This window comes from Typopeltis vanoorti, chromosome 13, assembly GCF_054136105.1.
Source record: "Typopeltis vanoorti isolate ZY-2024b chromosome 13, IOZ_Tvanoo_1.0, whole genome shotgun sequence".
Taxonomy (NCBI): domain Eukaryota; kingdom Metazoa; phylum Arthropoda; class Arachnida; order Uropygi; family Thelyphonidae; genus Typopeltis; species Typopeltis vanoorti.
This window is the reverse complement of record NC_143561.1, coordinates 110,455,702-110,479,983: the sequence shown is the minus strand read 5'-3', so window position 1 is coordinate 110,479,983 and position 24,282 is coordinate 110,455,702. Positions and strand designations below refer to the sequence as shown.

The 24,282-nt window shown below is 36.2% G+C and overlaps 1 protein-coding gene across 2 annotated transcripts in view; it reads right to left on the bottom strand.

Annotated features, from left to right (window-relative positions):
- Positions 1-23,158, bottom strand: part of LOC150100469 (5'-AMP-activated protein kinase subunit gamma-1-like) — an 855,293-nt gene extending 832,135 nt beyond the window's left edge. Inside the window, exon 1 of one of the 2 annotated variants that reach the window (XM_090402490.1) lies at positions 22,440-23,158. The gene's annotated coding sequence lies outside the window, so the exon portion shown is untranslated. The remainder of the gene's footprint in view (positions 1-22,439) is intronic. The other variant, XM_090402487.1, reaches the window with a different exon arrangement.
- Between the last annotated feature and the right edge of the window lie 1,124 nt (positions 23,159-24,282).

The following is a 24,282-nucleotide window of genomic DNA, read 5'->3' as shown; positions in this document are numbered from 1 at the left end:
ATAGAATTCTCTTCTGAAGCCAAGACTAATAATAATGTTTGCCGATGGTGGCGTTGCTAGCTACTTTACATTAGCTCTAAAAAAACTTTTAAAAAAAAAAACATGGGGAAAAAAACACTCGTAGAAAAGAAATTCACTTTAAGAAGAGTCGTTTAAGCAATTCCCAGAATGAAACACTGTAGCCACTGTTTTATTCTATTCTACGAAAATTATAAAACAAAAGCACCCACTAAACATTTATTGCAGAAACAGCAAGCAAAGTTCCAAGCAGTACGTGACAAAGAAGTTGCATTAAAATAAAATAATCATAAGTATGTTACTGACAATTCAAAATTTAAATTTTTGAGATAACGTCGGACAAACTGGCAAACTATACTGCTTCTGTTAAATAATAATGCCAATTTTGAATTTCGGTGCGAACTATTCGAACCTTGAATTTAGATGTTTGATAAATGTCTTTTCTATCAAGCTATAAAAGGGTAGTATTATTCTAATCTAAATATTCAATCCGCTCTTAATCTGATTCTTTCTTTATGCCATTAACTAAGTGTATTTAATGGGGAAATTAAATAAAGAGAACATATTAAAACAAAACTGCCAAAACTTGCCAGTTTTTTTCAATCAGCAAGACCATGACAAGATATAAAAATCACTGCCCGTTTACTCCTAATAAACATTTTCAGAAAAAAATACTTCGCTTCAAGTAGCATTAATGAATGTTTAATGAATGTTCCTAAAATGGATCATCCTCAGGAGAAATATTTTTGAAAAGATGATATTGAGGACCGCAAGACTGCTAATCAATATAAATAAATCTGCTTAAGAACCATGGTCTCTCTCTCTCTATACAAGTTCTACTGAGCACATCAAATCGCATATCTTCTTCAGAAGATCGAGTCCTGGAACGAACGAAATTGTCACGAGAAACTATTCCACTGACTAAACAACATCTACGTGTATTTCTGCTAAAATGCAAATATCTTCCACCTTTCCAAAATATCTGCTTTTCAATATGTACAAGAATTTTCCCTTAATTATGTTATTAAAGGAATTTAAAATAATAATTGAGTTTAAAGTTTGTATCGGGTAAACACTAGATTATTCACTTTGTTTTTCATTAAAAAAAAAAATCACGAATGTATTTGTTCTTTTTTAGAGCGGTGCAGTTACTGTAAGTAAAGCAGCGCTTCCCAAACTGTGGGCCGCGGTCTCTTTGGGGGCTGTTAGTTTTGTTGAGGGGGGGGGGGCGTGAAATAATGAAAACAAATTTTAAATGTTTTAAGACTAAGTGTGCCATGTCAAATGTGTATGTAAGATGCTAAAAATGTAATACTTGCATTTGATTTTTGTAATATTCCCTGTGTATGTTTTGTATTGAATGTAAATACAATAAATATTATAATAATATATGTGTGTATTACTATTTTTTTTCAATGGGGGCCGTGAAATATTTTAATTTTTGCAAAAGGGCATTTACATCCATAAATTTGGGAAGCACTGCTGTAAAGTGACAAGATAAACGCTACAGCTCGAACTTATACTAAGAAATTCCGATTTTTCTGAATTAAAAATTAACAGCGCTATAAGATTAGAGGACTGTTAAAGTGAAGCATTTTTTTGTTTCTTGAATTTCTTAAACTGTTTGAGGAGTAAAATATTTTACCTTCTCTCTCTCTCTGGTCTGCATCTTCGAGAAAGATATTGAGCTGACGCATAAAGGCGTCAGACACTAAATAAACCACGTGGTTAAAAAAAATGAGAAAGACGCTCTTGATTAAGGATCCCAGACGTGTCACATTACAGACTTTTTTTCGTTTGTTCATTTTTTGACAGCATGCGTTGTCTTGAATTAAACCTTGAACGCTTGTTTAAAAATATAGTGGTGCATCTAACGCCATCACGAAGAAGCAGGTGTCCAGAAAGTTTTCTTCGAGACATCTGCAAATATATGATTTTAGAAACATCTATGGAAATCGCGCTGTCTCATTTTTCTGTTTAAAATGTGTCAGTAATATTACGATTAGCTTCTTCGTATTTTTTTTTTCATGCTCATTAGAAAGGAAAATATAAAGAAAAGAAAAAAAAAAACAGGTTTCTAGTAGATAGGCTACACCCACAAATAGCCATGAAGGACGTGCTCTTCAGACACTGTACGAGTAAAGAAAAAGGTCACCTATTGTGTCAGTTTTCAATGTCATGGCCATACAGTATACCCCGCCCATCTTCCGTCGACACGAGATTCCCAGGTACTTTCTGTTAAGCAGCTGTGGATGGAGAAAGGGATCATGAGATCTGCACAGGCAAGCTAGCGTGATGGGAGCTGATACCATCGGAATCTGTTTGTGTAACGAGAAAAACTGGGTCTTTTTGCTGGATAACGACTTATTATACTTTTTCATATCTCCGTAGCATTTAAAAGTCTGCCGGACTGCAAGTGGGTGGGCAGGCAAAACCAAGTTCACGTACGATATATGATTACGAAGATCATTCGAATATTTAAAATAGGCAAGATGTGTATTCTTAATTAAATGACCAGTTGTATTCAAATGTAAGAAGCATATTGATTTCGACATACACTTGATATTAAATTAAAGAAATCACAAAATAATTTAGACTAGGGCATTCAAACTGATATTAACAAAAAAATCCAAATTAAATATTTTATATTTTTTTAAAATATTTTATGGTGCAGGAATAAAATATTCGACTGTTTCAAAATTCTGTAACCATATTTTCTAGAAATATTTCCTTGTTCCGAATTCTTTATATTCCTTTCAGAAATCAATGAAATAAATAAATGAGGAATAATTATGAACAACAGAATAAATCGTTCGAACTAAAGTAATTGACTAATTTATTCTTTCGCTCGTATATTCCTCTTCCGTAATTCAGCCAGCAATGATGTTGATGGAAAGATCGGGGTTTGAAGTAGATCTCCTAAGAGACCGCAGGGATTTTGCTCCCGAAAACACGAGGTTTTCCTTACTTAAGGCAGGCAAACAGGCCAGAGAATACACTCAGTTGGCAGACCAAGAGGAATAATCCCCAACGTTTAACTGTACTCTAAAAGCATTTAATAGGTTTTTAAGATGAAGAGGATTTCGACGATCTCTTATCCACGCTTTTTGTTAGCAATCTTTCGTTCTAATGAGAAAATATAATTCATTCGAAATATTCCTCGTCTTACTCTTGCGGTTTCTCATTCAAATATAATTTAGTATCTTCATTGTTCTCTCCATTTACTAAACGATTGTCGTAAACGAGTCTAAGAAGGATTACAATTAAATAAAGTAAAACCTTAAAATAAACGAAAATAATTTAATTATACGGATTTCTTTTTTAAAAGGATATCTATAGCTTCAAGGGATAAATCCTTCCAGCTTCACGCTTAAGAGTAGACTCGCATCGTACCATGAAGATATTCATCCAGCAAAGCAGGCAAGCTTGTTTGAGGAATGAAAAACCGGAATCTCCAGAAGAAAAAACACCGCCCGCAGTGTGTGAGACCTGCTAACACACCTTCCAATGAAAAGTCTTGATAAAAGGGTTCGACCCCAGGTCATTCCATCTCTCTTTTAAAAGACAGCTAAAAGCATCCGTGTTCACGGCATATTTGAACCCGCGGATTGTGGATTGAAGCGCAAATACAGTAAACACTCGGCCAACAAGGCTAGCAAAGTCGGATTTATAGAAATGAAGATCACATCCTTTATATCGATATCAAGTATTTCAGTGCTGGTTATAGTTGTCGATGGGACTGTTCTAATTACTATTTGGATGCTTGATTTGGAAATACTCTTTTGATATTCGTTGTACTTCGTCTTTTTTTTTTTTTTTTGTACAACTGTCGCTATGTAATCTTAACAGGAGATGAGCGTTACTTAAAGTACACTGATGTCCAATAACGAAGGACGAACTACATTTTTACTTGCATATGAAAACATTTTCATGACTACAGCCAAATGTGGACATAAATTTATTCCCAGTATACTAATAAATTGTATTCCACAAAAAATGTGTTATAAATTTCGTACAAAATTAAATTGCAATACGTTTTTGACAAAAGTTACAAATATCCTAGTTCTTGAGGGAAAATGGCTCCTCCTCCTTCAGAGGTCTTGTTTGTTTTTTGAAGGGGAATTTCGAACTGCAACGCGTCTCACTATTGCGTCCCAAATGTGGTCTATTGGGATCTGATCCGGGGAGAGTGCTGGCCAGTCGATTAGATTAATATCCTCAGTCTCCAGAAGTATCTCCACTGCTCGTGTTAGATGTGGTATAGTATTGTCATCCATAAAAATGAATTCTTCTCCTAGAACAGTGCTTCCCAAACTGTGGGGCGCGGTCCTTTTGGGGACCGTCAGTTTTGTTGAGGAGGAGTGAAATAATGAAAACAAATTTACAATGTTTTAAGACTAAGTGTGTCATGTCAAATATGTATGTAAGATGATAAAAATGCAATATTTGCATTTGAGTTGTGCAATATTCGCTGTGTATGTTTTATATTGAATATAAATACAATAAATATTATAATAATATATGTCTGTATTACCATTTTGTTTTGGGGGCCGTGAAATATTTTAATTTTTCCAAAGGGGCCTTTACATCCATACGTTTGGGAAGAACTGGCCTAGAACACCAACAATCGTTAAAACACATGAAAGGGGAAGGACTAGAGTTGGTGAAATGCATAGCCGACTGAAGTGGTGAGCACACAAGAATTGAATCAATTTAAGGTAAGACAAGATCATCATTATTCCTGTTGAATTGCTTTCTGCTCTTACTTCCCTGGATGAATCTCACTTCCAAGCGGTGTGTGTATAATAATAATAATAATAATTTTGAATGAGCCTTTGGTTGGAAAGACCTGGGTTTGAATCCCATCTATGACGCGAAGAACATTTATCAAGGCTTTTCAATCAGTGATGAGTAGGTCTGTCTCGTACGATGGAGGTTTTTCTCTTGGAAACTCGGATTTTTCGTCCCTCAAAACAGGCAAACCTCCCCTATGAACATACATATCTGTAGACAAAGAATACTATTAGACAAAGAAGGTAACGGGAAATAACCTTGTTCTATAATAATTCCCTAGCAAAGTTGCATTTCTATCCCACCAACGATTAGTCACACACACACACACACAAATAATAAATACTATAATAATATCCACTTTACAAAAGTCTATCACCCGAGTGAGGATATTTCTGTGTCTTCTGTAGCAATAACTGATATGAGAGTTGAAGTTAATGAATCAGCGGTACTTAGGATATCGCAGAATATAATGCACACACTGCTATAGGTTTGGATGGGATATCAACTCAGGTATTACGTGAATGTGCCAAGGAATTTCAGTTCCTCTTACTTGGCTATTTAACTTAAGTTTGAGCTCTGGTAAGGTACCTAGGGAATAGAAAGAAGGTCAAATAGTTCCTTTGCATAAAGTAAGCGTTAAAACTGCGGTAGAAAATTACAGGCCAATCGCTATCTCGAGAGTAGTAGTAAAAATATTGGAAAAGTTGGTTAAAGACAGAATTCAGGAATGGGTGGATAAGAATATGGCACTCTATGCTAGACAAATAGAATGGCTGCACAGTGATACTGCTAGATCTGGCTAAGGCCAGAGTACCCCTTGGAATACTGTTATGCAAATTAGAACAAATGGGGATGGATATTAAACTGGTAATGTGGATATAAGAGTGGCTGATGGACAGATAACAAAAAAGTAATGTATGGAGGAGCAGGAGAATACAGGATGAAGCAGGTAACCAGTGGTGTGCCACAAGGCTCTGTGCTTGAACCATTATTGTTTAATGTTTACATAAATGATATAGGACAGGTAATGACTTGAAGGTTGCGGAGCGCAATAATTATGAAGCTGGCGTAGAGAGCTGACATAATGATTTAAATAAACTGGCAATATGGGCAAAAGATAATGGATATCAGTTCAATGCTGAAAAGTGTAAAGTTATGCATTTTGGGATTAAAAGATTACAAACTGTGTACCACATTGATGGAACAGTACTCCAAGAGAATGATGAAGCTAAGGACTTGGGAGTGTTGGTGAATAGAGAGTTGAAGTTCAGAGGGCATATTACTGAGGTGTCGAAGATAGCTCATAGCCCATTACTTGGGTATTGAAGATACTAACATGCAGAGATAAAGAAGTTGTTATTCCTCTTTATAAGGCGTTGATAGGTCCACGAGGAGAGTGACCAAATTGGTCAGTAGTGTAAGGAATCCTACACTGATAGATTGAGAGTTTGTGGATTACAGAAGTTGGTTGATAGGCGGAGAAGAGGGATATGATAGAAAGATTTAAGTTACTAAAACGTTTTTATAAGAAGTAAAAGAAGTAAAAGTAAAAGAAGAAGCAGGGGAAGTATTTCAACAGTGGGACAGTGGTAGAACTGGAAATTAAGTAAGAGTGTGGTTAACAAGGGTGTGAGGACTAGATTTTTCGATTGGAGAGTGGTGAATGAATGGAATGCGTTGCCTGACTCAGTTCTGAATGCTTCGTCTGCCAATGAGTTCAATAAGAGGTATTATAAATAAGGTGTGGATAGTTTGTGTCTCCCTTGCGAGTCTTACTTGGAGGTCTGCTTTTTTAACTACTTATTAAGTATTCATTTCTTTAATGAATACTTTAATAAGTAGTTAAAAAAGCAGACCTCCAAGTAATAAGAAAGTATTTTTGAACATTTAATATATTCCAGAATTCTTAAATATTAATTAAAATTTCCATTCATGTCTAATAGCTTACGTAAATCTTTATTTTATCTTATATAACATATCAGTGGCATTTACTACGTGAATATTTGTAAATAACGATATACTGTGTATAGATTTGCAGTGGATATTGGATATAAATTATTTAAAATATATACCTATATTTAGAAAGCCGACACACACGGACAGATATTTGCATGCGTCCTCACATCACCATCCAGCGCAGAAGTTGGGTATTATATCAACTCTAGCGAATCGTGCAAGATCTGTACTGTCAGATGAAGAAGAACTAAAAAAAAAAGAACTACAACATCTTAAATGGACCTTTAAAAGCAATAGCTACTCTTTAAAAAGTATTAACAAACAATTATTCCACCATCAACGTAGAAACACAAGACGACTCCAAAGGTTATATCTCCTTGCCATATATCAGCATACTATCCAAAAAACTGAGTAGAATCTTAAAGAATTTTAACATACAAACGTGCTTCTCGACTCTTCCAAATATAAGATCAAGTTTCAGCAATTACAAACAAACTCACAACCTTCTACAATTCCCAGGTGTATACAAAATCACATGTGAGTGCGGAAAACCTTACTATGGCCAAACGGAGAAATCTATCCTCCTACGTCTCGAGGAACACCAGAGAGACATTGCTTACAAGAGAACCAGGGCTACTGCCCTATCAGGCCATGTCCTGTTTTCAATAAACACAAATAACGAAAGTCGCCAACATGAAGTAAATTGGACAACAACTTCAAACCTGCACATTTGCCACAATGAGGTAGAACGCCGCATTGTCAAGTCAAAAGAAATTACCTTGGACCCTCTTCATATGAACAATAATCTCAGCTATAATTTGCCTGACTCTTTCAGCTCTACTATCAGATACTGGAGATCTCGCGGAACCACACACGCACAAGTGTACAACAATAGAACTTTAACACGGACTATAGCTCAAGTTCATAATAACTTTAATTTACAGTCGAATTTATAGCTTTAGAGTGTCTCAATGTTTTTTTCAGTGTCTTTCTTTCAGTGTCTTTTAATAGCTTTCTATGTTCTTAACGCCTGATGAAGTCGATCCGACGAAACATGTTGCGTATCAAATAAATCTCAATTTGTTATAATTCTCGGATTTTTAGTCAGTTTATATAAAAAATGAACATATCCCAACTCCGAGTTAATATTAGTAGTCATATACAGTATATATATATATATATATATGTATATATTCTCTTACGTACTGATATTATTCCAAAAACACAATGCTTTTTTTACAAATTTTGTGAAAATGAGTTCATTCATTTATTAATTTTTGCTTTGTTTAAATTTAAAACCTCATATTTAGTCAAGAAGTGAAGCTAATTAAGGACAGATGACAGGCTACTACATGCTTCAACTCCGCGAGAATCAGTGGCGCACCCAGAGGTTGGGCCCGGGGGCCTTGGGCTCCCCACAAAGAAAAAAGAAAAAACACTAGAAAATTTTCTAAAAATCTTTTCCTAATTAATTTTTAAAAATTTATGTTGTGTCGTGTCTTCTATTTCTATACTACTTATGAATTAGCGATCATTGAAGATACTCAGTCATAGGTCGTATGCGATGTAAAGTGTGTATTCTCAAATCGTCTACTCAACTCCCACCCCTCCCCAAGATTAAATCCCGAGTGCGCTACTGCTGAGAATAATATGGAAATATAGTAAACGATATAGGAAATATTCCTCGTGCAAAGGTTTTGAAACTGAACATTCCTCAACTCTGTTGGCACCAAACGAAAGTTTACAAAATATCAACTTTGTTCTAATGAACGAAAAAGGCTGAAATCGCAGTTTTCGTCTATCCTGCCAGCGTTTGTCTTAAAATAAGATATTTCAGCGCACGTGTAGCTATTTACAAGTGGGTAGACTCTATTACAAAGCTTTCTTGTACTTGTTTTTCAAAATATTCGACAGCTAGGTCTCTGTGTGTGTGTGTGTGTGTGTGTGTGTGTGTGTGTGTGTGTGTGTGTGTGTGTGTGTGTGTGTGTGTGTGTGTGTGTGTGTGTGTGTGTGTGTGTTAAATTCAAAAAAATGTTTACACATATTTTTGAATTTAACAGCGGTATATACATCAACAACATTCCTGTCTTCGCTTCTTTGAAAAAAAAAAAAAAGATAAAATTAATTTAAAATGTTTTTATATTATATTATTGTTTTTTTTGTTTATTTCCCCTCACAGAGGTTCTTGCATTTCACTAATCAGATATGAGAAATCACACACACACCTTAGAAATTCGTCGCCAGTGTTTTTTTGGAATGATATGGCAGAGATTATGATGGCAGTCCAACAAGAAAACCATATTTTTAAACTAATGTAGAAACATTATTTATTTATTTATTTTTCGTAGTTGTGTTTAGGTTATTTATTTCCGAAATTATTGCGATATTTATTGAACTGCCAATAGTCTTCATTGTGGTCCCTTTACAACAACGCTTTCTTAATGCGACAAATATGTTTGGACTGAAGACTGTTGAAGTTTCCTTTCCTTTGATTTTCGTTAACACTGCGGAGGTAGCGGTCGAAAAAATTGCAGCGTAGGTCGCGTGTATGTGAGAGATACATTCATTACTAGTATGTTCTAAAATGCGATAAAACTTAAAAAAGACACTGCAAATATAATACATGATGGTTTATTTATTTTCAGTTACAATCTAGAAATTATTGAACAAAGAAACAAATTAAAAAACAACTAAACCAATACTGTACTGACATCGGAGTTTGCTGTATCTCTCAGATACAATTTACTATCAAATAACACTCTCACTTTTGCATTCGACTCTATCATTCTCATCATCGGCCTGGAAGTAACAAAATCGCTGAATCCTTTTCAACATCTGATGGATTTTCCAATCGATATATTTTTCCGGCCATTTTCAACGGTAAATAAAAATTTAAAAAAAAAAAAAAAACTAAACCAATATTATACTGATATCGGAGGTCGCGGTATCTCTCAGATACAATTTGCTATCAAATATCACACACCTTTACATAACACGTGTTAAACCAAAACAGACCGCATAAAGAGTGTGGAATATCACTCGTAATATATGCATGCGCAGCTACTCATGACCTGCAAGCTATACACTGGATATGTGTAAGAATATTTATATTAAACAATTTGTATGTATCTGCTAAATCAGCAGCGACTTCCGCAGGGTTAAGCTTGGTGTTACCAGTCACTGAGACGTTTACATCCAGTTACACACAGGGAAGTTAAGATTACGCTGTGATGGAAGCAAGTAGCAGACTTATAATGACCAAGTTGAGGGCTTTATCAATTTATGATCACTGATTATGTGAATGGATCAGAAACAATAATCCACTAATTAAGTAAGCCAGTAGATTATCGAGTGTTTATTTTGTGTCAAAAGAAAAAAGAAGAAGAAGAAAGATGCGGTAGATTTTCAGCAGTTATTTCATTTGTCAGCGGCCTGCAACTGCTAAGTAGCCTGATTTGTTTGAAATTTGATTAACGCTTTGATTGGAGGGCTAATTCTATTTAATTCTCTCCGCATGTCTATCAGTTGTTGCGTCTGTTCTTTTGGCCAGTTCAAATGAAAAGCTCTGATAATAGTTCTTGGCATCCTAGTCGGGTTTCAAACTAAAACGCCATCGATTGGCGAAACTGACTGAGCTACAGGTTCGTTATTTAATTTGATATTATTAAGCCACACATACACAAATATCAGAAATCTATAAAAATCCTATGTGTGGATAAGCAGTTAAGGCGTTTTTTTTAAAAAAAAAAAATAGGTGGAATAATAAGTCTACGGGAAAACGGCAAAATGAGAAAGTCGTTCTCTTCTCTATTATGTAGAAGCACTATAGAAAATGGACAAGGCAGAAACAGAACGTCTGTGAAAAAAAAAAAAAAAAAAAAAAAGTGGAGTGACTAGTCTGTGTGTGTGCGCGTGCGTACGTACGCGCATTTGAGAGAGAGAGAGAGAGAGAGAGAGAGAGAGAGAGAGAGAGAGAGAGTATATATTAAATATTATTTTCTTTTGGACAACATCAAGCATTTCAGGGAGATTTTGGTGCACCACTTTTTGCCGAGCTTGTTGATGCCTGTCTACTCTCCAACTAACGAGCTGTCGATTGAAATTCTGTCATGGGCATGGAGACATGTAATTGTCTTTAGGCGACAGAGGAATCTCTTCGTACTTCCCATCCACGGTACTAATCTACTATAGAAAAATGTTAGAACATTACTCTAACGTTTAACAGATTATTAGGAGTTATACAGCTGAGACGTGCCTTGAACGAAAGAGGATCCCGAATTTTTGGTGCGTTTGGATTTTTTGGATTTAATGTGCTTGTGCCAGGAAAGGCTAACGACGTAAGTCGATCCAAAAAGGAAAATACAATCTTGTTTGAATTAGAATATTATTAAAAGTAAGAGAGGCAGAAGTGTGGGCTTTCTTAAGAGAAAAAGAGGGAACTATATTTTGGTAACGTTGAAGTTTAAAATTATCATCATTCCATTATGAAAATGATAAGGAGATCTGAGTTTGACATTAATTATGGAAGATCTTGGAATGTCTGTGGGTAGGATTTCAGATTAGTGAGAGGCCACCAATGTATGCATTAATGGCATTAATGAAAAACATGAGAGAAAGAACAGATATTTGGGATACTTCGGAACTGGTGTGGAAATCTGAAGAGAGCGACCAAAGGACGGACCATAAAATAGGAGTTGATTACATGGCCTTTATGTCTGGTCCGATTTCCATTCCTAGAAATGTCACAAGCGACCACTCATTTGATCACTCCACTTCCAAATCATTCCAGGACGCTTCAAACCTTTCTATCAGACCCTCCAATTTTTTTCATGGCTAGTGTCCACAATGACTCTGTGCACACAAGGTGCTAAGAGATCTGCTGTGGTGAGTTTGGCAGGATTCATACTGGTAATCACTAATTAATCGGTAGACTTCTAGGATAGTAAACCAATTGGCTATTAATGACTTCTGCCATTGTTTTTTAGAAAACTATAGGGCAATGGAAACAATAGCTTCGTGGTCGGCTTTTAACTTCCTATTTTTTTGGAGGAGGGGGTAGGATGAACTAGACATAAGTTTGCTATCCATGCCAGATGAGAATCACAAATTGGATTAATCTATATACACTGATGTTCAAACGCTAAGGAGGATCTACATTTTTACCATATGAAATAATTTCCATGACTGCAGTCAAATGTGGACATACATTTATTGCCAGCATACTAATAATTATATAATATTACATAAAAAATGTCCATGACTTATTTTTAACGGTATTAACAACACCAAACGAACTATTTTATAAAAAGATGTTTTATTAACTGCTTATATTTCGCTGAATTTCAAATCAGCATCATCAGAGCACAACACAACACAGCATATATACAAACAGTGAGTAAGTGAAACAATCCAATTGTAATAGACAAAAGATCTAAAGTCCTATTTGGACGCCCTCTAACGTTGTAAAAAATTACAGCTATGTGGGAGTTGCTCTTAAGATAACAGTCTCCCAAATTTTTGGCAAACTAATGCAACCATACTTGTTCAGGTTAGGAGAATTCTTCATGGCTATGGCTAGGTCAAAAAAATAATCTTTCGGATCTGTAACGACTTCTAAATAGCACGTTAGTTTTCTTCCATCTAATCCTGTGTGAAGGGGTATCGAAAGCGTGGTCTGCCAGTCCTGACTTGCCATAATAATAGTAGCGAATGTATTTCTTAAGTTCTCGGTCTCCAGAAGTATCTCCGCTGCTCGTGTACGTAGTGCTCTGGAACTGTCATCCATAAAAATGAACTCTTCGCCTACAGTACCACGGAACAATTGAACATGACGTTGAAGAACTTCGTTCCAGCACTTGTAGCTCGGTGCGTCCATTAATCATAATGCTTCCCCACACCATGACTCCAGTACCGCCGCATTTATCCCTTTCAAGAACATTTTGACGATGATAAGCAGTGCGACTTTCACCAGATCAGGTGTGGTCTAGAATCGTAGGAAAGACTGAAACGACTCTCACCTGTAATGAGTACATTAACCCATTGGTGTCTTGTCCAATTTTTATGGATACAAGACCTAAACTGAAAGCGTGCTCTAGGATGAGTTGTGGATAAAGGGGCGTAGAGTACTGGCCTTCGAGCATATAGGCTTACATGTCGCAGACGTCTTGCCACAGTTTGTTGAGATATCCGCGTACCTGTGCTTGAATGGAGTCGACTCGACTTACAAGCTGACCTGCCGTAGTGCTTCGATTACGTTTTGCTGTTATAACCAAAAATCTATCTTCACGCTCCGTGGTAGATAGACCGTGGCTACCTCTTAGCCAACTTCTGGAACATATTCCATTGGTTTGAAACGCTGCCCAGAGCCTGGATAAAACGCTATGTGAGATTCCAGACTCTCTGGCAATATCAATAATTTTTTGGCTTTCTAATAAATTCAAGGTTTCTAATAATTTTTCCTAGCGTGAAATTATCCAGACATTAGAAACCATCCAATTTTGCAGTGCGAAAAGAGCTTCCTTCAAACACAATTCCTTAACGCAGCCTTTTGCCTTTTATACTGTTGAGTGTTACCCCCCTTTAAATTGAGTAGAAAGTAAAATATTGAAACGATACAGAGTGATGAATGATTTACTTTCTGGTATTACTGTGTGTGTATGTTCTTTAAACTCCTTAAAGAAATTCTTTAAGGAATTTAAAGAATACAAGAAGCAATAACTTCAAGAAGGTTCCACTTCCTTTTATTAGTTTGTAAATGTCAAAATAATCAAACAAAACATGCGAACTATCGGTCTGCTTCTTCATTTCTCTCAGTTCTTTTTAGATCACTTGAATTGTGAACTCTCCCGAAGGTAAGAAAAAAGAGATTTGATAAAAATCAAATTTATGGTAGCTCCTTCAACTTCCTGACAGCTGTTTCGTGTTGTCATTGATAAACTGTTTCCTCCGAAGAACAACAGCCGGGGCATAAATCATTAATATAAGACGAATCGGAGTATTCTTTTTTACGGAAGCCGATATTTCATTCCAATAATCTGGGTACACTTTCGCTGCAAATAAACAACTCTGGGAAGGAATCTAGAATGTTCTCTTTATTGGAGTGCTGATTTTCATAATGGCTTTTTTTTTTCTCTCTCCAAAAAGCGCCGTAAAAGAGTTAAACGAATAAATCTAGGTAAACAGATCAACATCAATTTTAAGTGGTAATTGAATTACCTGTTTAAAAAACATAACAACAAAAAAAAAGTTCAATGTAATCGTTGGGATATAAAGTTTATGGAATAAGTATAGTCACGTGAGAAATTTAGCCAATAAAGTGAATGACTGACGGTTGCACTAGTAAGTTTCGCTCAAAAGCCACAAGGTAGGAATGATTTCCCTAGCATGATCACAGTTTCAGAAAGTAGAACAACTGAATGGGTCCAAAATCTCCTGATCTAAATGCTCTCGATTCTTTCTTTCGGGGCTTTGTTAAGAAAACAGATTATTCTGCCAAAATGCAAAACCTGAAGCATCGGCAGGAGCGAATTACCATCACCTGTCGCGATGTTAATCTCTTTATGTTCCTTCGAATAGAGAGAAACATGGCACTTCTCTGCAAAGGTGTCTAAAAGTTAAAGGCAAACATAGCGAGCATTTTGTTTTCAAATACATTTTGAACATGTTTCCTGAATTTCTGGAAAACCTGTTTGTTGATTAAGGGGTGGAGAGGGGTGCGACACGTTTCGGAAGAGTTTAAATCTCGTGGTCATATGAGAAACCTGTAATAAGTTACATTTTAAACTAAAGATGTGATGAGCAATAAAGATCCTCATGCGTAATTAATAAAGTCAGAAAATACACAATTGTCAGCTATCCAGATGATGCTTTAGAAATAGTATGGATGTGTTTTACGGTGTTATCCTTTCGAATACGTGTGTGGAAGAAGGTGGTGTAAACTTTTACGCAATTTTCTATTGCACGTTATGTAATTTAGCTAAAAAATTGATTTTTTTCAGGAAAACAATATCTTGACCAAGATAATTATCACTGTATGATTTTTACCGATTAAAATAACAGTAATAGTCAATCCACGAGCATTATTTCTGGAAAAAAAAAAAAAACAGGCTTCAAATCACACAAAACAGCCTCTATAAAGACGAAGCCCTTCGGTTGGAAAGATATAAGTTCGAATCCCGTCTACGATGTGAAAAAACTTTATCAGGGCTTTTCAACTGAAAAGCCAAGTAAGTTAGTCAGGCTAGTATGGTGGTAGCAGAGTTTTTCCTACCGGAAAATCTGATTTTTAGCCCGGAAACCGTATCGTATACTAATACAGTGAACGATAGAAAACTACTACTTGTTACGCTCCCAAAGTAATGTTATCATTAATTATAGATTCTGCTAGTCTCATCACAATGTCAGTTAAAAAAAAAAAACAATTAATTCACTAACTGCATTAATGTTCGTCAAAGCACTGTCTCTAATATCGATGACGCATCACAAAATATTAATTAGCGAAGAGTTATTTGTCAGCTGCATATTTCACCAAAACATTTTATTTTAGATCACAAGTCCAGGTGCGTGAGATGAACTCCTGACAGATCTAACAACGCTAGACACGTGTCTTCAGATCGTACTGGAAGGTAACTAAATTTCTCCAATAGCTTCACTTCTGGTTCTCGAATGTGATTACATAGTTTTCAGCCCATCAAATAGAGTTAAATTCCGATATTGTATTTATGCAACCTGTGAGGTTCATAAAGCATTTAAGGTCACGAACTTTGAAAAAGAATGTTGTGCAACATCGGATGGGAGCGAGAAACGTTAGTTTGTTGCTAAGTTTACTGCTTATTCGTAAGCAATCTCTCACTTCATATTCCCCTTGCCAGACTGTATATTTACAGACTATTTCGCGCAACTTACCTTGAATTCAACAATGTGAATGGTCAACAGTTATCCTTACGATAGTATTTCTAATCCTCATTCGTTGGTTAATCTTAATGCGATGTTGGTCCAACACATTAGCAGCCGTGCCTCGCGAATACGTACCTCGCGTGTTCTGAAAAATTTCTCGATTATTTTCTTCCAAGAGGAAAGTCAATTGTCATGATTCACACACACACACTGTTATGCAAACTCTCCTAGCCTGACGACCTTTCCGTGCACGTTTGCTGAGCTGTTAGGTCTTCTATCTATACCTTTAGATGTCCATGCGATAGAAAACAGGAATAAACCGCGGACGTGCGCTTTTGTCTTCGAAGGTGGGTCTACAACACCTACTCTAATATATATATATATATATATATATATATATATATATATATATAGAGAGAGAGAGAGAGAGAGAGAGAGAGAGAGAGAGAGAGAGAGAGAGAGAGAGAGAGGAGAGACCTAGCAGTGACTTTTCATCATGCATCCCACAAAAATTCTTAACCAGTGAACATTTTGTGCCATAAAGAATGATAAAAGGAGATTACGTGCATGCGAACACGCTCTCTGGAGCTTCCATTCTTGGAATTAACCTTTCAATTGAAAACAGCTTTTTGCGTTCTATTGAAATCCAGGGGAGGTATCAGGTTTCTACCAGGCCTAACTTTCAAGTACAGGATAACTACCGTTAGGCACACTTTACTAAACAGCCCATAATTTCCATCGGATCATGGATAATATCAATCCTTTAAAATAGACAGCATAAAGTATTCTAACACAAATTCTCCCACCAAGACTTCATCAGCTAATTCATTTTACTGCATTGTTTGAGAAAGGTTTGCAGGTAATCACCTAACAGGTCCTATTCAGGACCCGTATATCATATCAAACGGGAAAAAAAAAAAAAAAAAGACATCAAGACGTAGTTCGTGAGGAATCGATTAAACGGATATTAGTAAGTGCAGCATAATACTATGCAAATAATAACTTAATATAAGATACTTTTTCCTTTTCAATGTTACGTATTTAAAATACATTTGTGATGTATGTTATAAAAGTTTACAGACGAAAAAAAAGTTCAGATATTTAAAATAGTAAGCAGTATGCGTAGATTTCATGTCGTTAAATAACAGTAAAAGCGATTTGCTTCCACTTATTGAAAATAATAATAATAATAATAATAATAATAATGAGTAATTAAATGAAGTTCAGATCACCATGCCGTTCTATTAGCAGCATGTTAAATTCGGATAAGCTATTTACCATGTAATACAAAACACGGTCAGAGACTGAATTCTAGTCTTAAGTTAATGCAAATTTTTTTTCTTGATTTTTTTCAAATAGGTTGAATCAGACGGTGTCGGATAAAGTGGTAGGCCACAACAATCAGTCTTGGCTACCTTAGTGTTTACCAAACTAACCCTAGTAACCAGTCTCAGTTCCTATCCATAATATCAACCAATGACTATGAGGAAAGGCATTGGACAACAAGAAGACATATCAGACTTCGAGGCGTGAGTTTTTTGGGAACTTAGTTCATGTCCAAGACACTGTTATTTCTGTATTGGGATCTCTTTCTTGCACGTACACACACAGACACGTTTTTTTTTAAAATGTAACCTTTTTAAATTCTGTTTTTCTGTGAACATACATTTTTAAAATAAATCCTTCAGTAATACTTGCCTCCTTTACCGCTACACAGGGGCGAATTCTCCATGCTTGCTATGTTTGCTGCGCAAGCTCATTAATTGAGAAAGAAGTAGTATTTATTTGTTAATAAATGCACGCATTTATAAGCATTCCATTTAGGCTTTTATTTTTGTAGACAGAAGACGTCTTAAGCTTGCGCGGCAATAATTGAGCTTTGCGTTGTGTATCGAAGGCCGATGCTTGCTCGTCTAATCAAAGCTACCTTAGCTTGCTCGTCTAATCAAAGCTACCTTAGCTTGCTCGGTTGTAGGAGCTTCCAGGTCCACTCTGCAGCACTGTGATTTCATGCGCGCGCATAGCCATTTCCGCTCACTTCACGTCGTCTTAAACACAGGCCATACGCATTCAAAGTAGCTCTAGCCAGTGAGCTTCAGCCATCCTTTAGAAGTGTGCGTGTTGCTTGGGAAAATTAAGTTACAACCAACTTTTCATGACGATGTTATTGGCCAGTTCATAAAGGAGAACCGTAGGGTAGAATTTGTATTCAAGTAGCTAAATTGAAAAAGATAGAATATCATTTGTAAAATAAATGTTGTATTTGTATGATTAAATGTACATAATTTTCTAAATATATCGTTTTAAATGGTCAGTAAGTCATTATTCCGCTAATCAGACTTCACTCACACCTCTCACTCCCTGAATGATAACAAGAGCAAGCGTGAATTTCAAGACCAGCATTTTCCCCTGCCGCTACATTGGAATTTTGGCTGGTCAGAATGATTAAAAATCAACTAAGGGCATTACACCAATATACTTTCTCTTAACTGTGCTTATCACGGACGGTTTATGTTTACTTCGCGTTTCCAGGAAGAAAACTTTACTGCGTGATGTGGGCAAGATTATCTCGCCTTCAACTGAAAGATCTTATAAACGTTCCCCTTTTCAAAAACAGGATTCGAAAGTAAATATTATCAAATACAAGTTACTATTTCTGATGATAGTGTGTGTAGGTATCATTATACAAATAGAAATATTTTTATAGAAAGAATTTAAAATAAAATTTCCATCTACTCTTTTTTATTTTTGTTTGTTTGTTGTGTGTATGCGTGTGGTGTCTTCAAGGAGAAAACCTTAGTACACTGTCATTTACTTTACTATATTTTATGGAACAAATACTGTATTCTTGAAAATAAAAATACTAATTTATAAATATAAATACACATTGGCATTTACAGCCTACAACCTACTACGTGTCCTTGGCTTCCGTAAACTTCATTTTTTATTGGAATCAGGTGGCAGGTCTTATGCTGATTAAATCTATTTTGTCTGTAAATTCGCTTTGCGCCTCTGGCCAGTTTGTGTGTTTGCAGGATGGAAAACTTTTCTACTCCCGTATAAGACCGGCTAACTCACTTTCAAATGAAAAGTCCTAATGATAAGATCTTCGCTTCTTAGACAGGATTCAAACCTAGATCTTCCCAGCCGAAGAGTGTCGTCGAAACCAATGGAGCTACGGGGGTTCTATAATATTTATAATTTTACAAAAGAAAAAAGTTCAAAATTATATGAACAACGTATTTTCCTAGAAAGCAATTACTTTTCATGTATGCTTATTATAGAAATAAATTTGTGGCGACATAGATAACGAATAATATTAATCAAGTAGGAACTAAATAAATCAAGAATTATATAGATAAAGCACATTCCAGAAATACCGAGTGTACTCGAGAACTGTCAACGATCCATTGACATTTCAGAATCAAACGATAATAAGCAGAAGCTGAAGAGTAGAGCGAAAACTAGGATTCCGGATGCCTTTATAGTTGATCCCTAGATAGATGTCTCACTATCTACAAGAATACAAATATCGGTTGCGTTTATTATTTTTGGCTGCCTAACTTCAAGCTCAGTGTACACTTGACCTTCTCCTTAGTTAAGTCACGCGTAGCTATTTGGAGCGCACACAACACAATTTTCTCGCGTGACTGTCAGAAACGAACTTAGGAGGACCTACACAAAGCATTACGTATTGCGTAATGATTCCAGATGGCGATAGCAGACGTTTACAAAGGGAAGCCTAAGTTTTACTCCGAAGCTCGTGCCATTCCTCTTATTAGACTTATTTATACATGACAGGTCAGGTTCCCAACTCCTCTCTATTTACCATCACGATTATCGCCACGTGGCAATCACATCGGACAGAATAATGTACGAAAGACGTATAAGATTACTGTTTTCATTTTTTGTTGTTGTTCTTCAAAATCTTCAAACCCTCCTACAAAGAGCCAGAGAATACCACCTGTGTCTTCACAGTCATGTCTTCATATCCTTCTCAAGTATGTTTAACACGTGCGGTTTTTAATTTTTTTTAACCGTCTTGCCTTCGGTTTTCACTGCCACCCTCATATAAACTCAAATACAGTACTTTAATGACAGTGACACAAACTTGTTTACGAGGAGTAAAAAGAAAGAGAATTTACGTACGCACGAAGAAGATATCTATGAATTCTACGCGAGGGATATACACACACACATACATACACTGCTTGGAAAGAAGTCAATAGGCACCATAGTATGAGGAACAAACAGTCATGACGCCTACTGCGATGAGTGCAGCATTTCTGCTGGAAATACTTTCCACAAGCGCACAACAGGGATCAATGGGAATTTTGGACCATTCGTCCAGTAGGCATGTAATGAGGTCCTAGATTGTTTCGGGGCAAGCATCCCTTGACCTCACAGACGCTCAAAAGGGTTCAGATCAGGGATCTGTGGAGACCAGTCAATTATAGTGACGTTCATGTCCACAAAGCACGCAGTTACAGCAGCAGCCTTATGACACGGTGCATTGTCTTGCTGAAAGAGACAACGATCCGTTCCATAGAAATGCTATAAAGCAGGAACCATTGCATTGTTCAGAATATTCAGATAAATCTCGGAATTCAATGTTCGTGGAATCACAAACAGAAGTCCGAGGCCAAACCAGGATCATACCATCACATCACCACCTCCGAATTTCATAGTTGGAGTTACGCGCTCTGGTAAGAGACGTTCACCGGGCATCCGACACACCTCGCACCCGTCCATCTGCCCGGCAGAGCGTGTAGCGTGATTGGTCCATAACACAGCTTTCCAAGCTTCCATGTCTTAATGTACACGCTCTTTGGACCACTAAAGACCACGCTGCATGTTGGTTCGGGTAATGTGCGGCTTGCATATTGCGTCCCTACTATAAATGAATAATAATAATAAAAGAAACGTTGTGAGCCTCGGTTCTGAATATTTTTGTGTAGATTCTTGTTCCAGGCGATGCTCGGAACTCTGCATTCAACGTGTCAGCCTATGAATGGAGGTTTTACATATATTACACAATATGCGAGGAATTTCGTATGAATTTGTTAAAATCACTTTATGATTCTGCTTTCCAAAATATGAAGCGAATGTCATCTAAGACGGTATGGAATAGAAAATTATATAAGAGATTTCGTTTCGTTTAGGACTATGCCCGATGGAACTAAGGTAGTAAATAATATCTATATTTGTGTGTCCTGTTGATCAATTTGCATATTTTATACGATGAACATTCTGAATTTTCTGCAGAAAATATATTTGCATCTCCGTATGAGACTGGTTAACTCACCTTTTGCTCTAGTTCCTAGAAGGGAACTGAGAGAACCACGACCTCGCTACAGAGAAACTGTATGAAAGTGAATAATTCAATTTAATATATTCGCCGCTAAAATCAAACTCGTGTTTTCTTTCACTTCACACAGATATTTTCCTTCACTCTGCAGGCGCATCTTCATCACGGGAAGAACAACCTCAGTATGAGTGATATGTCTTTTTATATAAACAGCTGAAAATAAGTAATCTAATTGTGCGAATAGTCAGCGACTCACTGCACGCTTAAAAATGTTATTGCTATGAACATAAAATAGTTATTATTCAATTTCCCAGTATTATATGAATAAGAAATACGTGAAGAAAACATACGTCAACAAACGTATGATGAAATAGCGATGTGATCTTGCATTTTCATAAACGATAATTTGAAGATTAATAAAACGACGAAACGCAACTTTTGATTATACGGCACCCTGAAATTAAGTGTTAAACCGTCCACTTCATATTGTGTAATTGTTTTACGAATAATATCTAAATTAGAATCTTCTTTATAGTCCAATGATCATTATACGAGGGGGGGGGGGCTGAAAGTTATGATAAACACCTAGAACAAAGATGATATTAAAGCAACTGATATAACCACAAGAAAGAACATATCTTAAAACCCTTTAACCCCCCATCTTTCATCAAATTGCAATAATTTGTTCTTTTTCTTTTTCTTTTAGAATATATAAGAAGACATATCAATACCTTCATGGTGATTTTCCAAACTTTTCACACACCATCGTAAAATTAGTTATTATTCGGTGGCAGCGTTCTTGAGAAGAAAATTAGACCAGCTGATGTGCGGAACCTGTTCTGTAATTCAGTCACATCCTGTTTATTATTTTATTGTGCAATTTGTTTTAGTTTCGCTTTTGGAACCAGTTGTCCTTACAAAATAATAATTAATCTCGCGACTTACTGAATAATTATCCTACTCAGCAATTTTTTCCCTAAGCACTGAATTAATTACCATATCAACCATGAGAGGGATTTTTTTAAAAAATACTTCAACTGTATTGAACAGAATGGATGTTTAAATTATGTCATGTTTAAAGTATGCAGATATACGACTCACTGTCGTACATCTGCATACCGTCAAATGTCATGGAAGGGATCAGAAGACAATCTTTGTGTGCAGTAGCACTCATGCATTAGCAAGTCAGACAAGCCACAATTATTTTCCAGGCAAATACAGAATCGATTACAATTTTCGAAACAGCGTTTAAAAAAAAAAGTGAAAGTACATAATATGTAGCTTTTTCTTAGACTGCCACTTCCACTAGTTTTGAAGATGATTGTTTTATGAGTTTAAGATACCGATTGAAACTAATAACCAATTGATAAAACAATTCAACGATCAAACACAAAACTGCACTAGAAATACAAACTTAACTCTCGTAATAGCTACAAGTTTATTATATTAAAAGTTTGTTGTAGCTTACCGTTGTCATGGGAACACCTTTCGGCGCTTTTCCTGTTCAGCACTGCGAGATAAAGCGTAAAAACTTCACGCGATTTGCTGGCAGACGGCTTCGTCTGGGCTGGAGTGCGGTTCCTCGGGCAAAGCTTTGCTTGTATTAAAGGCCTGTTTACAACTGTTAATAGTCATGATGTTCGCGTCCTTGAGAATGAACGTTTATACACCTACATATATTCTAGTCCTGTTCCGAACCACCGTCCAGATATATAAGGCAATATATAAATATTCAAATTTTAAGTAGGATATGTTTTCTGAGACTAACTGCATGAACTGGCTTCCGCACTAAACTTAACACACTTCCGCGGCAGTTTTCACTATCGCTTGGCAACGCGCGTTCTACTTCAGAGCAACATTTCACGACGTCGTGTCACGTGACTTGGGACAATTATGACACAAAAAAGCACTGATAGATTTATGACTTCGTTTTGAAACGTGAACCTGCTCGTGATGCTCACGTTTCTCCCTTAGATACTGCACGGTTCATGAAATTAGAATATTTAAGTACAGTAAATAACTGTATTGTTGAAGCAAGTAACTTGAATACAATAAAAACTTCTAATTAATTGGTTAATTAATTAAAACAAGTCTAGTTTAAAAGATAAACAAAACTAGAGAATATGTTGTTTTATTTACATACACCGCTTCAAAATCTAAGCAAAAATTATACACGTGATCATCTAATTACCGTAAAATGCTAATACGTGTGATTACAAAGAAAGATAATGCAGTGATGTATACGGAACAGACCTGGACTGAGATGAATAAGATTCTCTTATTTATGCGAGAGATATTTATGGCAGAGCCTCCCAGTGTTGATTTGTGCAACAGAGTTAAAAAGAAAAACATAAAAAGAAGTATGCGGTTCACGTGGGTTGGCACTCACGACAACCGTTGTGGTTTAAACGGAAGGCTTGTTTTAAGCTTTAGCTGCTTTGCATTCAGTTGTCATGGGAGTGTGCTATTTCGATACGAGTCGTCTGTTTTTCGGTCGAGGGAAATTTCAGCGTGTCGTGTACTTCTTTATTCACGTTAACTAAGCTTATCTTGAATTGATCGCAACGGCCTGTCTTAAGCTGGAAATAAAATACGTGGGAGGTCATGGGATACGTCCCGAATGATCGCACATTATTTCCCAACTGAGTGTAGACTCGGTATCAGATTTAAGATTTTGGTGTCCACATGCGTTTCTTTTTTTAAGTGATTATTTATCATTATTTTATTTTTGTGGGTGCGTGCGTTTTGAACATGGTTAAAGATATTTGGGCGTCGTACACTAATTGCGCATAAATACGATACGGGTTTCCGAAATATTCAATTTGGGTTTAGAATTGGAGAAAGGTCATTTAAGCGGATTAATAAACACTCCCTTATTCTCTTATCAGAGCATGCTCAATCAAACAGTGGCTATTATAGCACTTTATTGCTAGGTATGTCTTAACTGCAGTACATGTTGATCACCTTAAATTATATTTTGCATAATAAATACTATTATTTATTAATAATTCTTGCATAATAAGTACTATTTGAGTTCGATCTCAAATATTCGAATCCTGTAATATCCGAGTCCCTCTATATTCGCAGTGTTGTGTTATCTCAAAAGTTTCTGATGAAATGCGTCTTCAGACAGAATTGAAAGTTTGATTTCGAATCCCCTCTAGGTTGTAAGAGTTTTTATATTTGCTCTTCAACAGAAAGTGAGTTAGCCAGTGTTATACGAGACGAAAGGGTTTTTCCTATCAGGAACTCAGGTTTTCATCTCTCAAAAAAAGGCAAATTGGCCAGAAGAACACATGCAACTAATAGAC